Source organism: Ranitomeya imitator, chromosome 4 (assembly GCF_032444005.1).
Source record: "Ranitomeya imitator isolate aRanImi1 chromosome 4, aRanImi1.pri, whole genome shotgun sequence".
Lineage (NCBI taxonomy): Eukaryota > Metazoa > Chordata > Amphibia > Anura > Dendrobatidae > Ranitomeya > Ranitomeya imitator.
The window spans coordinates 256278062-256295253 of NC_091285.1; the positions used below are offsets into that span (position 1 = coordinate 256278062).

Below are 17192 nucleotides of genomic sequence, written 5' to 3' on the forward strand. Positions count from 1 at the left end.
CTCATTGGGAGAGTTCTGTGCTGGAAAAAAAATGGTCAATCAGCGTTGGTGTCACTGTCGCTGCCTTTGTACGGTTGAGTAGTTAACAGGTAGTGGAAGCCCTCCCCTGAAGCCAAGTATGCGGGGAGGTCTCATGGGAACACAGACCCTACAGTTTATTTTTCATTTATTAGTTTAATTATCACTTTGCTGTTATATTGGTTGGTTTTTGTTATGAATTTTTAGGGTTAAATGAGTAATGAGTAAAGCTGTGGTAACACGAGCTGGTTATTTCTGGTTTTTTTTGTTGGTGCTCTTTTTATGCCTTCTCATTGGTCAGCTGTAAAAGACCGGGAAAAATCTTGTCTATAAATAGGCAGGTTTACCTCAGTTTTCCTCATATCGTTTATGAAGAGAGAAGATAAACATGGAAGATTTATTACAGCAGCTAGTTGCCAGAGCCGGCGAAGAAGACGGACTTGAGTGGATTAAAAGCTGCTTAGCTAGAAAACCTGCCCTGGCAGCTGTCCAAGTCTCCACTCCGGTTCCTACCCCACGCTCTCCCAGCCGGTCAGAGGATTCACCCGCAGTGGCATCAGGGAGTCACGTTGGCTCCAAGAGGAAGAGGGCACAGAAAATTGTGTACTCACCACCCGTTCAATCTCCGAGCTCTAGAAGTCGCACTCAGGATGTGCGAGTGAAGCCAGCTGTTCATCGTTCAGGTATATCTCGCAGCCCTGCGCGGGATGTTGGGGGTCGTCATCATTCAGCAGCTGCGACATCTGTGGCTGTCAGTGTAGCCTCTAGCCGCTGCAGCCGTAAAAGCGCTGTAGGGGCTCCAGACATCTCAGCTTCTCCTTCTGCCAGCAATTCTGTCAGCTGGCTTCCTGACCCCACAGCGAACCCAGCCCCCACCTCAGCTTGGAGAGCAGCAGTTCCTGACGGAGAAGACGAAGTCACATCGCCACAGCATGTTCCAAATCAGCTCCGCTTGCCCACTTCTTCAAGCTTGAGTGGGAGTCGGCCAGCTGATCAGGACCACGATATATCAAGGAGGGGTGAGAACTTTTCTGTACCCCTGTCTGTGTCCCACTTTGAACTGAAATCCCTTATCAGTTCTATGCTGGCTGAAGCCATTAGGGATTCAGCAGCTCCTGACTTCTCTTTGGCTGTTCAGCGCCAGCATGAAGTTAACCCTACACCTCCTGGTATGCCTCAGTCTCTTTTGAAGGAGGCTCTGGTTTGTGAGTTATCTCCCCTTGGTTTCCATTTGAGTGCTTCTATTAAGGACCTCATTTGGAAAAAAAAGTTACATAGATTTATTTTCATTATTACCTTCTCAGAGAGAGCAGCAGAATAAAATTGACAAAAAAGATGACAAATCTGATGCTAGAGGTCCTGTGAGATCCTTTCAAAATTGGTTACAGGGTTTTGCTATTTATTCTGCTGTCCTTGGTGAGAAGTATCCCGAACTCTGTAGTGGTTTATTTCAACACCTGGATATCATCTTGGAAGCGTATCGAAATTTTGGTGGGATCGCATGGATCAATTACGATGAAGCATTTAGGCAGAAAATAGCCGTTCACCCAAACGTTATTTGGGGTAGTAAGGATGTGGGTCTATGGTTAAACATGATGCTCCCACAGAGAAATTCATTTAAAAAACAGCAACCTGTTCAGACAATAAGGAAAGGTTTTTGCTTTGCTTACAATGAATCGTCATGTAAGTGGCAGCAGAACTGCAGATTTTGGCATGAGTGTTCTCTTTGTGGCGGTTCTCACCCCTTATTTAAATGCTTTAAAAGGCAGGCTATGAACCCACACTTTGCCCCTAATAAAGAAAATTTTCTTAAAAGCTCGGACCCCGGTGAATCTGCAAAGAATGTTGCCATGGTTAAACAATTACCCAGAACTGGAGAGTAGGGACCTTTTATTTCAAGGTTTTTCGTCGGGTTTTTTCGTCCCCCCTTTTTTCTGGTTTAGGTTGCACGGTGGTTAAAAATCTTAATTCTTTAGCTGATTTTTCCGAAATTGCTAGGTCAAAAATTAAAAAAGAGATTAGCTTGGGTCGGGTGGCAGGGCCTTTCTGCAACCCTCCATTTGCTAATTTTCGTATTTCTCCCTTAGGCATAGTCCCTAAGAAAGAACCGGGTACTTTCCGGCTTATACACCACTTGTCGTTCCCTCATGGTTTCTCTTTAAATGATGAGGTTGATAAATCTTTATCCTCTGTCCAGTATACTTCTTTTGATACGGCAGTGGATTTTCTGAGAAAGTTTGGATGGAACGCATTATTAGCCAAGTCTGATATCCAGTCTGCTTTTCGCCTCCTACCAGTAAACCCCTCTGGTTTTAATTCCTTAGGTTTCGTTTTTGATGGAGAATTTTTTTTCGATAAGTGTCTACCTATGGGTTTTTCCCTATCTTGTTTTTATTTTGAATTATTTTCTTCATTTTTACAATGGGTTTTGCAGGTTAATTTTTCTGAGGGTGGGGTTTTGCATTATTTGGATGACTTCTTGTTCGTAGGTCCCCCTGACTCTAACACTTGTTATAACCTGCTTGAAAGGTTTATTATGATATGTAATGAATTCGGAGTTCTCATTGCTGAGGATAAAACTGTGCAACCAGTGACTACATTAGAATTTTTAGGTATAACTTTAGATTCATCAAAAATGGAGACTCGTTTACCCAGCGATAAAATTGATAAATTAAGGAGTGCTCTTTTGGGTGTCCTATCAAAAGAAAAGGCTACATTAAAAGAGCTTCAATCATTACTTGGTTTGCTCAATTTTGCCTTAAGGGTCATTCCAATCGGAAGGGTTTTTTCCAGGCGTCTGTATGACGCCACAAAAGGCCTTCAGTCACCTGGTTCCCATGTGCGTATTGGAGCTAGCATTAAAGAGGATATAAAAGTTTGGCTTCAATTTCTCACGGATTTTAATGGTATTTCTTGTATTCAGGCCCCTTTTATTTTGTCTGATTCAATTCCTCTTTTATTTTCAGTGGATCCTTTGGTTGGTTTAGGCATTCTTTGCTCTTCCCATTGGTTCAGGCATTCATGCCGGACACTTGGGTATCGCAAAAAATAACAAGCAATGCAGTTGTTTTAGAGCTCTTTTCAATTTTTTTGTCCATTTTCCTTTGGGGTCAATTGCTGAAGGACAGAAGGATTTTAATTCAATCTACTAGCCAGGGCTTAGTTTTTTGCCTAAACACTCTTTCTTCAAAGAACCCATACGCTGCCCAGATTCTTCGTCAGGTGGTTTTACATTGCCTAAAATTCAATATATGGCTTAAAGCAAAACTTATGTGTTCCGATAAGGCGCTAATTGCTACCTCCATTTGTCATCGGCAGTGGGCAACATTCCGTTTATTGGCTCCGGACGCCGACAAGGATCAGACGCATTGCCCCTCGCACATTTGGGATTTAATTCAAAGTTGATTCCTTTATGCATCGAAAACTCCTTGGCCGATAAATCATGGGCTGATTATTCAGCCGCATGGAATTTGTGGGTGAATTTTTGCATCAGTAATGGTTTTGAAAGCTTAGACTCTTCTACGGTACCAGCTTTGCGCTTTGCAGAGTACTTGGTTGAAAAAGGTCAATCTTTTTCTGCTGTATCAAAATCTATATCAGGGGTATCCTTTTTCCTGAAATTAGCAGGTAAACCTCCCATCTCTAGCTTGTTTCCTTTACGTCAATTTTTGAAAGGCTTAAAGAAAGGCACTTTCAGAGATGACAATAGGCGTCCGATATCTTTTTCTTTACTAAAGGATTTATGCCAGGTGTTAGATTTAATATGCTTAAACTATTACGAGTCAGCTTTATTTAAGGCAGCCTTCTGTTTAGCGTTCTTTGCTGCTCTTAGAGTGGGTGAAATTGTTTCCCAGAAAAAAACTGCCCCATCAGGTTTTTTGTTTTCTGATGTTTTATTTCAAGATTCTTCATTAATATTGTTCTTACGGAAGTCTAAGACAGATCAACTTGGTAAAGGAGTTAGCATTTCTCTAAATTCTATCCCTGGCTCTTCTATTTGTCCAGTGGCCAATATGAGAGTATGGTTTTCTATGAGGCCTGCTTTTCCTGGTCCGCTTTTCCTTCATAGCAATGGCGAACCAGCTACTATTTTCCAATTTAACGCTATTCTCAAAAAATGCCTGCTGAAGCTGAATAAGGGGCATTTGAAGATCTCATCTCATTCTTTTAGAATTGGCGCCGCAACGGAGGCTGCTAGATGTGGTTTGAGCGATGACAAGATTAAAAGAATTGGTAGATGGGATTCTCGCAGATTTAAGTTATACATACGGCCTAACTTGTATGATTATTAATTTTACCATTCCTTCTTTCAGATCCTAAGACTGTTTGGATAATCGGGCATTCTTTTGTTTTTTGGGCCCAGAAGAGAGCCAGTCAGCGTTCTTATTCTGAGAATCTTTCGTTTTGTTCTTCATTCATTCAAGTATTTTGGCACAGCATTAAAGGCATGCAATGGAGAGATCTAGTTGTTGAATTAGAGAGTTTATTTTTTCTCGACCTCCACCTGATCTAATTATTATTCATTTGAGTGGGAATGATATAGGAAAAATCAAAACAACGGATTTATTATCCATTATGAGAAATGATCTGTACCGTTTGAAACTAAAATTTTCCAGTTCTTGCTTTGTTTTTTCCGAAATCATCCCTAGATTGCTCTGGGCGAATTCAAATTTATCCTTTTTTGACAAGATCAGAAAAAGAGTTAACAGAAAGATGTCTAGCGTTATGTCTCTATTGCATGGTTTTTCCTTTAGGCATATAGATTTGGAAGGGATTGTATAGAAGTGATTTAATACACTTATCTGATATCGGTCTTGACATCTTCAATTTGGATCTCCAATCCATGATTGAGCAATGGCTTTGGTGTTTTGGGGGGGCCATGCCTCTGTGAGTCATGGCGTGTGGGTAAAATCGCCCAACTATTGGGTGGATTGTTTCAGTTATTTATTGGTGTTATTTAATTAATTTATGAAATTCTTGGTATTTATTTATTAAGATATTTATTGGTAATATTCAATTAATTTATTTCATGTCAACCTAAATAAACACCACGGCCATTGATTTCCAACTTGAGGTTTTGTGTCTTTATTTTAATTAAGAATGGGTTTTGTGTTACCATGGAAGCCCTCCCCTGAAGCCAAGTATGCGGGGAGGTCTCATGGGAACACAGACCCTACAGTTTATTTTTCATTTATTAGTTTAATTATCACTTTGCTGTTATATTGGTTGGTTTTTGTTATGAATTTTTAGGGTTAAATGAGTAATGAGTAAAGCTGTGGTAACACGAGCTGGTTATTTCTGGTTTTTTTTGTTGGTGCTCTTTTTATGCCTTCTCATTGGTCAGCTGTAAAAGACCGGGAAAAATCTTGTCTATAAATAGGCAGGTTTACCTCAGTTTTCCTCATATCGTTTATGAAGAGAGAAGATCCCGCCCGCCCTCCCTATTTTGTTGTGTTCCTTTCCTTGTCGTGGTTGTTTATTTGAGGGTAAAATCGCCCAACTATTGGGTGGATTGTTTCAGTTATTTATTGGTGTTATTTAATTAATTTATGAAATTCTTGGTATTTATTTATTAAGATATTTATTGGTAATATTCAATTAATTTATTTCATGTCAACCTAAATAAACACCACGGCCATTGATTTCCAACTTGAGGTTTTGTGTCTTTATTTTAATTAAGAATGGGTTTTGTGTTACCATGAGCAGCAGCCGCAGATATCACTTCCTGTTAATTATTTAACAATACTAGGTGGGGGACAATGACGCCTGCGCTGATTAGGCACTGAGTTCACTTGTCATAACAGCTACACAACAGTTGTAGGAATGTGAATGTTGACACCTCTGGAACGATGCTGGCATAGGAGATGAGTATAAGCTTTTCTATTTTATTGGGGTCAAAAATGGGATATCAGAAAAGTTTGTCCAATTAGTGGACAACTTCTTTAATACACTCAAAGAAGAGACTCGAGACTATTATACACATCTTTTCCTTGCACTCATATGCCCTGCTGCATCTTCATATATGTGTCGAGCTATAAAATGCTATATCTATTTACAGCAGATTAGTATTTGGATACTGCATGTCAACATTAATGGATGTATATGGCATGAGTACAGTTCCGCAGGCAATTTATACTACTGATACATTGGCAAATTAAGGTAGGTCAGTATTGTTTCGCAGTATTATTTGGGGGAATAGAAGTACATTGTTTCTTATTATATAGGGGTTGTATAGTACTCTTTTTTTAGGATTACTTTTTGTTTTTTTACAGACTGAATTAATACTCTGCACAATATGTATAATTGTAAATTTCTGCTTCATATTTCCATCAAGCTTTTTGGACAAAAGCGAGAATGGATGTAAACAATCAAAAAGAAGCAAAAACATGTTTTCCACTGACATTTATTCTTGTTTTGGTCAATGTGCCCATGCCCCACATGTCCCAACAAAACCCATGAGTTCTACATGTAAGGACAGGATTACAGTAAAAGAGAATTTTTGAGTCACAATCATTTGGACATAGTAAACTCACAAAAAAGACTGCTCTCTTATTTCACTACAGATTTCTAATTAAAAAAAACTCAACGAACTTATGCTATAACTCAACTTAATTTAGAAATGTGTTCCTTTAGGTCTTTTTGCATAGCATGTATACTGATGATGACTATAAGAAATGAAAAGTTTACTCCAGTAATGGATTCACTTTCATTCTGAAATGTAATCAGCTGAACCAACTTATTTAAAAATGTTGTAAGCATATTTAAAGTGTGAAATTAAATAAGACTATTGAATAAGAACAAGTCTGCAACTTTCAATTATGATTTACCAAATGCAAAAGGCTCTATTGTGTCCAGTTTTGAATGCAACTGATTTGGGAGTTACAGAACATGTTGATTTTTCGTTTGAAACTTTGCTTCCTCATCCCTATTCTATTTATCAGTCCCCATACAAAATCTCCTTCTCTCCTTGTATAGAACATTTTCAAGGCAACCAGGATTGGTTTCGCTTTAATTTTATATTGTGTTATGCTTTATAAAGGTTTTCAATATTTGAATTTTTGATAAGCTTTTACAACATATTATGGAATGGAGAATATATGTATAGCACAGAGAGCTTCTATGACTACATTCAATATCGAAGACAATGGAATATTTTGGGTTTGTTCTGCTTTTCATACAATATTTTGAATCCACAATCAATGCGTTCTAACTTTACTGCCCCAGCTCCTAAATAAGTTTGCATCAGCAAGATAATCTACTATATAATTGTCTAAGGGTCACTTCCGTCTGTCTGTCTTTCTGTCTGTCTGTCTGTCATGGATATTCATTGGTCGTGGCCTCTGTCTGTCATGGAAATCCAAGTCGCTGATTGGTCGTGGCAAAACGCCCACGACCATTGCCACGACCAATCAGCGATGGCCAGAATCTGGCAGCGAAATGGCCGCTGCTTTACTGCCCTGCAATCAGCGCTGAGCACTCACACAGGGTAAATGCCAGTCTTAATGGACCGCGGTGTAACGCACTCCATTAACGCTGCTTTTAACCCTGTGTGACCAACTTTTTACTATTGATGCTGCATATGCAGCATCAATAGTAAAACAATCTAATGTTAAAAATAATAATAATAATAAAAAAAAGGTTATTCTCACCATCCGACGTCATGCGCTGTCCTCGGCAGTGCAAGCGGCAGGTTCTGGTGCCAAGGATGCTATGCGAGAAGGACCTGCCATGACGTCACAGTCATGTGACAGCGACATCATCACAGGTCCTGCGCTCATAACAACCTTAGGATCGGAAGCTAACGCGTGCACCGCACACAGGCACCAGGACTACAAGGGGCCCTCGGAAGGTGAGTATATGTTTATTTTTTATTTTAAGTCTTTTTTAACCACGCATATGGTGCCCACATTGCTATATACTACGTGGGCTGTGTTACATACTGCGTGGGCTCTGTTATATACTACATCTCTATGCTATATACTATGTCACTGGGCAATATACAACATGACTGTGCAATATACAACGTGACTGTCCAATATGCTATGTGCTCTGTGCAATATACTACGTAGCTGTGCAATATAGTATGTGGCTGTGTCGGTTCTGTTATATACTACGTCGACTGTGCAATATACTACGTGGCGCTGTTATATACTACGTGGCAGTGCAATATATTACGATATATGACGTGGCTATGTTATATACTACGTGGCTCTGCTATATACTACGTGCCTGTGCAATACACTACCTGGCTATGTTATATACTACGTGGCTGTGTTATATACTACGTAGCTCTGCTATATACTACATACTCTGTGTTACATACTACGTAGCTCTGTTATATACTACGTAGCTCTGTTATATACTAAGTCACTGTGCAGTATAGTACGTAGCTTGTGCTATATACAACCTAGATATTCAAGAATACCCGATACGTTAGAATCAGGCCACCATCTAGCATTTTATAAAAGGATGCTTTTACAATATTCAAATTAATTGAAACAAAAAGGCTACATTTTACTGTCTTTGTAAAACAGCCAGAAATGTTAAAATATCAGCTTGTTCAGCTTTGTAAAATGTTTCCATATTTTTAGATGAAAAAATACATTTAAATGAATTTTTTTATTGTTTTAAAGTACAATATGAGCAATATATTAAAAACACCTGTGTAATTTAGCTTATTTCACCAAAATAATCTTTGAACAACACCTTTGGGGATGAATTATTCCATAACAGCCATTCAAAGTGTCATTTGTTTTAATACGCTTTATTGTACGCAAATCATTCTACGATAATGAAAGCGATCATTAAACATAAATTAAAAAGTAATTATCAAAATGGAAAATTGGAGCAATTATACCATACATTAAGTTTGTACCTATGGTTCTGAGCATTACATACAATTTTCTGTACCAGATTATTGTCATGCGAAAAATAGGTTAAATAAACTTGTTTTCTGTTTGTTTTGCAATACAATCAATATTCAGTAATATATAATGTAATTACTTAATAAAAATCATATATATATATATATACATATATATATATATATATACTAGATTGTGGCCCGATTCTAACGCATCGGGTTTTCTAGAATATGCATGTCCCCGTAGTATATGGACAATGATGATTCCAGAATTCGTAGCAGACTGTGCCCATCGCTGATTGGTCGAGAGCCGGGATTTCCAGGACAGACAGACAGACAGACAGACAGACAGACGGAAAAACCCTTAGGCAATTATATATATAGATATGCTTGCACTGGCCCACAGGGCAACAGGTGAATCCTCAGTTAGATTCTGTAGAGCAGTGGGCCCTCCACCGCTCAATGTGTAGATGGCAAGAAGGATTCAAACAAGTATTTGTACATTTCAGGAGAAAACAACATGTCTTGGATGTCATTGAACATTGCACCTGGACAATGATCCTGAGAATATCTCAAATAAGGCTACTTTCACACTAGCGTCGGACTCGGCCCGTCGCAGTGCGTCGGGCTGAGGTTCCGATGCTAGCAGTGAAACGGATGCACAGCGGAGGCAGCGGATGCATTTTTCCTGCGCATCCGCTGCTCCATTGTAAGGTGCGCGGAGGTGGAGACGGAGTTCCGGCTTCGCATGCGCGGTCAGAAAAAGCGGTCCGTCGGCAGCAAAAAACGTTACATGTAACGTTTTTTGCTCCCGGCGGTCCGCCACAGCACGGCGCAACCGTCGCACGACGGTTGCAATGTGTGTCAATGCGTCGCAATGCGTCGCTAATGTTAATTTATGGGGCAAAAACGCATCCTGCAAACAACTTTGCAGGATACATTTTTTCCCATAAACAACGCATTGCGACGTATTGCAAAGAACGCCAGTGTGAAAGTAGCCTAAGGCTTGGTTTCAGGAGAAGTCCTGGGAGACTTTGAAGTGATCATCAGTTTGCCTGACTTCAACCCCTTTGAAAATGTTTGGTGGAATTCAATAAGGCAGTTGCCATATGCAAATCCAAGACTATTAGTGAACTGGAAGCCATTAGACTTATAGACTGGGCTAAGATTCTTCAAGAAAGCTGCCTGAAGCCGGTATCTGGTTATGCTAAAGTGTTTGCAGTATGTAATTAAAGGCAAACGGTGCTTTACTAAGTATTAGCAACGCTTGTCATGTAGGGTCTGAATTCTCAGACAGCCATAGTTATTAAAAGTGACATTCTGTACTGAATTTGGAGGAACCAATTGTTATATCAGTCGTGTTGAGGTATGTGAATAGCTCCAATGTGACTGGCTGTTGCAAGCACCAGAATGTTTGCAAATTTTGCTAATAAATCTAGTTTGTAATGGGGTTTGAATATGTTTAATCACAAATATATATATATATATATATATATATATATATATATATATATATATATATATATATTTCAAAAAAAGAAGAAAAGCAGCACAAAAAATGATACAAAAAGTGGACTTTATTGCCTGAGCAGGCGTGGCAACGTTTTGGATATGAGAATCCTTTTTCAAGCCTTGTGCTGCTTTTCTTCTTTTTTTGATATTATTACTGGAGGCCGTTTGGACTGCTGGTTGGGAGAGCTTTGCACACCATTGAGGTAGTACTAGATGCTGTTCCTGTTTTTTTCTATATATATATATATATATATATATATATATATATATATATATATATATATATACAGTTGTGCTCAAAAGTTTACATACCCAGGCAGAATTTTTGCTTTCTTGGCCTTTTTTCTGAGAATATGATGATAAATAACACCAAAACTTTTTTCCACCCAAGGTTAGTGGTTGGGTGAAGTAATTTATTGTCAAAATACTGTGTTTTCTCTTTTTAAATCTTAATGACAACTCAAAACATCCAAGTGACCCTGATCAAATGTTCACATACCCCATTTATTAATACTGTGTATTGCCCCCTCTAACATCAATGACAGCTTAAAGTCTTTTGTGGTAGTTGTGGATGAGGTTCTTTATTTTCTCAGATGGTAAAGCTGCCCACTCTTCTTGACAAAAGGCCTACACAGTTCATGTAAATTTCTGGGCTGTCTAGCATGAATTACGTGCTTGAGATCTCCCCAGAGTGGCTCAATAATACTGAGGTCAGGAGACTGAGATTGACTGAGATGGACACTCCATAACCTTCACTTTGTTCTATTTTAGGCAATGACAGGTCAACTTGGCCTTGTGTTTTTGATTGTTTTCATGCTGGAATGTCCAAGTACGTCACATATGCAGCAAACGGGCTGATGAGTGCAAATTTGCTACCAGTATTTGCTGAAAAGATGCTGCATTCATCTTTCCTTCAACTTTGACCAAGTTTCTTGTGCTTTTGTAGCTCACACATCTATAAAACATCAGCAATCCACCACCGTGCTTTACAGTAGCAATGGTGTTCCTTTCATCATAGGCATCATTGACCTCTCTCCAAATGTAATATTACCTTGTTCCAGAAGTTGTGAGGCTTTTCTCTGTGCTGTTTTGCGTACTGTAGACAAGAAACTGTGGCATTTGGGCAGTAATGGCTTTCTTCTGGCGACTCGACCATGCAGCCCATTTTTCTTCAAGTGCCTCCTTATTGTGCATCTTGAAACAGCCACACCCCTAGTTTTCAGAGAGTCCTATATTTCAGCTGATGCTATTTGTGGGTTTTTCTTTGCATCCCAAACAATTTTCTGGGCAGTTGTGGACAACATTTTTGTTGGTCTACCGGACCATGGTTTTGTTTTTATAGAGCCCCTGATTTTCCATTTGTTAATCACAGTTTGATCGCTGCTGACTGGCATTATAAATTCCTTGGATATCTTTACCTACCGCTTTCCTGTTTTATACAGTTCAACTACCTTTCCCCATAGATCCATTGACAATTCTTATGCTTTCCCCATGATTCACAATCCAGAACGTCAGTGGCTGGATGAAAGATGCAAGAGTCTGTCTGGATCCCATAAACTCACTCAGCTTTTATGCACACACACTGATTACAAGCAAACAGGTGAGGATGTTGCCTTTAGTAGCCATTCAAACTTTTGTGCATGTTATCAGGGTATGTAAACCACCAGTGCATGTGAACTTTTGATCAGGGTAATTTAGACGTTTTGGGTTGTCATTATGATTTAAAAAGAGAAAACACAGTAGTTTGACAATAAATGGCTTCACCCAACCACTAACCATGAGTGTAGAAAAAGTTTTGGTGTTATCATTCATACTCTCAGAAAAAAGCGAAGAAAGCAAAAATTCTGCTGAGGTATGTAAACTTTTGAGCATAACTATATATCTATATATGTATATATATATATATATATATATATATATATCTCAATTTAAGTGCTAAGAGAAGGATTCAATAAGTATCTGTAGAAAATTTATTACAGTGGATAACTCAACATATACTAAGTGCAAGTTGGAATAGAATATTTCTTTGCAATCAGTTACCCAGCATAAACATATCTATTTTGTGGGTTCTAACATTATACACACCCCATCCATTTGCTATGAAGTAACAACATAACTGAGGCACACACAGCTGTGTTTCATGAGAGCTGACAATTGCTTCTCAGAATTGGCTTCTAATAAATTGATTGGAAAAATAGGCATAAATAATATAAGTCGACCTTCTTCCTTTGTATTGAATAGACAGCAGGACTTGTGTAAAGAACCTTGATCTTATATTTCATCAATGTTGATAATTATATGCACCTATTCATAAAGTTTGTGCTACAAATGTTTATAAAGACAAGAAATCCCACTAGTTTTAAAACTCTTATCTTAACTAAGCATTAGGTAGAGCTTGAAGTATTCTTTAATCAAGAGAATGGCAATACCATGATTCAGAAGGTCTGTAAAAAACTGATAAGGCATGAACATAGGGAAATGAATAATTCCTACAGAGGAGAATTATAGGATAAAAAATATTGTCTTTTTCACAATTGGAGATGAAGAAAATAGGTCAAATGGAAATGTTTCATATTTCCAGAATATATCTAAACCAAGCATTAGATTGAGGCAGTTTTGGGTGAAATCGCTATAGTTTCTAAATTATTGCTTTACTTAAGTAGGTTGTCCCAGAAGCAAAGTACATTTCAATTAATAGATCATGGAAAAAAAGTTCCACAATTGAAAGTTTTAGTAAGAACATGTTCCAGTGCTGAAATAATCTTTTAAATGTGCCCCTACTATCTACCATCTTATTTGCTGTGTCCAACAATGCAGAGCTGCTCCAGTTCATGGTCAGCACATACCACTGCCAATGCCAGGGGATGATGTATAAAATCATATTAAGATGACACAGTAGGGGCTTGCAACTGCTTCTTTCTGTGAGGCAGTACATGCCTCTGTCTATTTTATTACAGGAGCAAGTGTTTCAGCTTTGCCTCCAGCCCTCTGAGCTCATCATATATCAAGTCAGCGACATATAAGCTCAGATGCAACCGGAACATTTACATCACTGACTTAACTTATAATGAGCTCAGAGGGCTGGAGACACGGCAGAAACGCTGGCTCCTGTGATAAAAAAGGCAGAAAAATATGTTACTTCACAGAAAGAAGCAACTGCATGTCCCGTCTCTCTTTTCTATATACTCTTGGATGCTTCTTCTCCTGGCCTGGAGCTGTGGTATGCTTGACCATGAACTGGAGCAGCGCTGCATGGTTAACCATGGCATATAAAATAATACATTCCAGGGTCGCATTCTTAAGATTTTTTTAACACACCCAATTGAGAAATTGTATTGGTATTATTATTCCAAGACATGAAAATTCCCTCTCTGAATCCTGCTTAAACAGGTACTATACAGATGATCAGGTTTTTAAATGCATCAGATAGGGATTATATACATTAGGTAGGACTGCTCTATATGGGTATACCTTGACGATTGGTGGAGCAGCTTAGTATACTTTTTTGTAAAAAAAAGTATAAACTAAATACCCTGTTTTTTCATCCTTTGACTAGCACTTGCTTATTACTGTGATTTTTTTTTACAAGAGTACTTTTGACCTCATTGTGCTCTTTTATGTCTTATTCCAAGATCTGTATATTAAAATACAGTTTGTTTATGGAACAATCCCTATATTAACAAAATGATTAAACACATCAACTAAGTAAAAAAAAGGTAACAGCCCCTTAAGTTACTCAAGAACTTGAACAAAAGAACAAACGCAATTCACAACCAGAATTAGATTTTAAAAAATACAGCCATCAAACTTACTGTGTGAATGAAGACTTCTGAACAAATGTTCTCAAAAAAGTATGCCAGCATCAAAGGAAATTCTAGAAAAAATGAGAATAAGAGATACAGTATGTAATATATGATTACAAAGCTACAGACAGCCATTGATTCTAAAAGCTGACCTGCCAAAATTAATGAAAGAGACAACTCATCCAAAATGTTACAAAACATCAAAGAAAAATTTCCATAAACTCCATGACTTTGTTGTAAATAATGGGTAATGTGATTAACGCAATAGTTGTATATGTGATAGTAAATACTTTGGGGGAAAGAAAAGCCAAACTTATTATTTGGATAATATTTTTTTTAAGGTGTAACAAAGCACAGTACTGTATCACAGACTAATAACTATGCATGTTTCACACATGCACTACAGCTACGATGATCTCACCATTCGTAAGTATATAGAAAGGTAACAAGTTACACAAAGGTTACATTATGTTATAAAACCAATGACTCTTATCAAGGAGTCACATGTGTAATATGGGTGTTGAAATAACTTTTGGTTTGAAGAGTAGAAATCAGTCAGTTTGACAATGTTAGGAGACATCATAGAAAAAGAAATTGTTCTTTTATGACATTAGGGAGTGAGAGATAGAAAAAGGATCAATTTCAGTAAGGTTAATGCCTAGAGCCGTAGCTTGGATTTGTTTCACCTGGGGCAGTTCATGTTTCTCACCATTTCTAAATACCCTGAACTATAGTATAAGGTGAGTGCTCAGTTTCTCTTTATTTTTTATGAATATCCACACCTATGGCACAAGGATATGACTGCAAATTTTTAATTTAAATTAGCATGAACTCTGTGCTGTCTGCACATCAGAAAATGACATGTTACAGGTTTAGTCCGGGCTGTGGAGTCAGAGTTGGAGTTGTGGAGTTGGAGTCGGTGTCATGGAAATTGGAGTTGGAGTAGGAGGTTTGGCTTACCGACTCCACAGCCCTGTCAGGTCTGTGGAATCCGAGTCATGGAGACGGAGTCAGAGCCCATTTTGGTGAAGTCGGATTCGGTGTTATGGAAATTGTGGAGTCGGAGTCGGAGGTTTGGCTTACCGACTCCACAGCCCTGTCAGGTCTGTGGAATCCGAGTCATGGAGACGGAGTCAGAGCCCATTTTGGTGAAGTCGGATTCGGTGTTATGGAAATTGTGGAGTCGGAGTAGGAGGTTTGGCTTACCACCTCCACAGCCTTGCCAGGTCTGTGGAATCCGAGTCGTAAAGTCGGATTCAGAGCCCATTTTGGTGAAGTCGGAGTCGGTGTCATGGAAATTGAGAAGTCGAAGGTTTGGCTTATCAACTCAACAGCCCTGGGTTTAGTAGCCTAGACTGCAGGTCAATTCCAATGCAGCAACATATCCATAAGCATGGGGGTATACAGGTAACCAATTACCTGCCACAGTATTTCTTTGTGAACTTTACATGTGGGGCTCCACAGGTGAAATAAGCAGTATTTGTATTACATGTGAACTTACCAACAGTCCTAAATGCCATGGACCAAGACTATTTTAGCAGATGCTATAATACTTCCTAAATATAGAAAAATTCAGCTCAACAGAAATCCAAAAACTCTTCGTTATTGATGTGAATTGAAAACACTTCAGTCGGTGAATTAAAATACCATGGTAGTGGATAAAACAACTAGCTTCAGGTAAAGGGTTCACTACCTGAATGGTAAGTTGTTTTATCCACTACCATGGCATTTTAATTCACCGACTGAAGTGTTTTCAATTCACATCAATAACGAAGAGTTTTTGGATTTCTGTGGAGCTGGATTTTTCTTTCTTTGCAGTTATTCACATGGCACAGTTGCTTCCTTTGCTCTGGATCACCAAATAGTGCATGTGGGTAAGCTGGACATTCTTTTCTTGATTATAATACTTTACTGAATACAAAGTGTCAATATAAGTTAACATTGCCATTTTGGCTTAACCCCTTACCGGCATCGGACGTACTATACCGTCCGATGCCGGCTCCCCTGCTTTGATGCAGGGCTCCGCGGTGAGCCCGCACCAAAGCCGGGACATGTCAGCTGTTTTGAACAGCTGACATGTGCCCGTAATAGGTGCGGGCAGAATCGCGATCTGCCCGCACCTATTAACTAGTTAAATGCCGCTGTCAAACGCAGACAGCGGCATTTAACTACCGCTTCCGGCCGGGCGGCCGGAAATGACGTCATCGCCGACCCCCGTCACATGATCGGGGGTCGGCGATGCGTCTCCATTGTAACCATAGAGGTCCTAGAGACCTCTATGGTTACTGATTGCCCGTCGCTGTGAGCGCCACCCTGTGGTCGGCGCTCACAGCACATGTGCAATTCTGCTACATAGCAGCGATCAGCAGATCGCTGCTATGTAGCAGAGCCGATCGTGCTGTGCCTGCTTCTAGCCTCCCATGGAGGCTATTGAAGCATGGCAAAAGTTAAAAAAAAAAAGTTTAAAAAAATGTGAAAAAAATAAAAAAAAATAAAAGTTTAAATCACCCCCCTTTCGCCACAATCAAAATAAATCAATAAAAAAATATCAAATCTACGCATATTTGGTATCGCCGCGCTCAGAATCGCCCGATCTATCAATTAAAAAAAAGTATTAACCTGATCGCTAAACAGCGTAGCGGGAAAAAAATTCAAAACGCCAGAATTACGTTTGTTTGGTCGCCGCGACATTGCATTAAAATGCAATAACGGGCGATCAAAATAACGTATCTGCACCGAAATGCTATCATTAAAAACGTCATCTCGGCACGCAAAAAATAAGCCTTCAACCGACCCCCAGATCATGAAAAGTGGAGACGCTACGAGTATCGGAAAATGGCGCAATTTTTTTTTTTTTTTTTTTAGCAAAGTTTGGAATTTTTTTTCACCTCTTAGATAAAAAAAAACCTAGTCATGTTTGGTGTCTATGAACTCGTAATGACCTGGAGAATCATAATGGCAGGTCATTTTTAGCATTTAGTGAACCTAGCAAAAAA

General features: G+C 38.9%; 1 protein-coding gene across 14 annotated transcripts in view; it reads right to left on the reverse strand.

Moving 5' to 3' along the window:
• Positions 1 to 17192, reverse strand: part of LOC138675902 (synaptotagmin-1) — a 1081934-nt gene that overhangs the window by 1003043 nt on the left and 61699 nt on the right. For all 14 annotated transcript variants that reach the window (XM_069764529.1, XM_069764520.1, XM_069764525.1 and 11 more), the window contains exon 2: positions 14206 to 14267. The gene's annotated coding sequence lies outside the window, so the exon portion shown is untranslated. The remainder of the gene's footprint in view (positions 1 to 14205; positions 14268 to 17192) is intronic.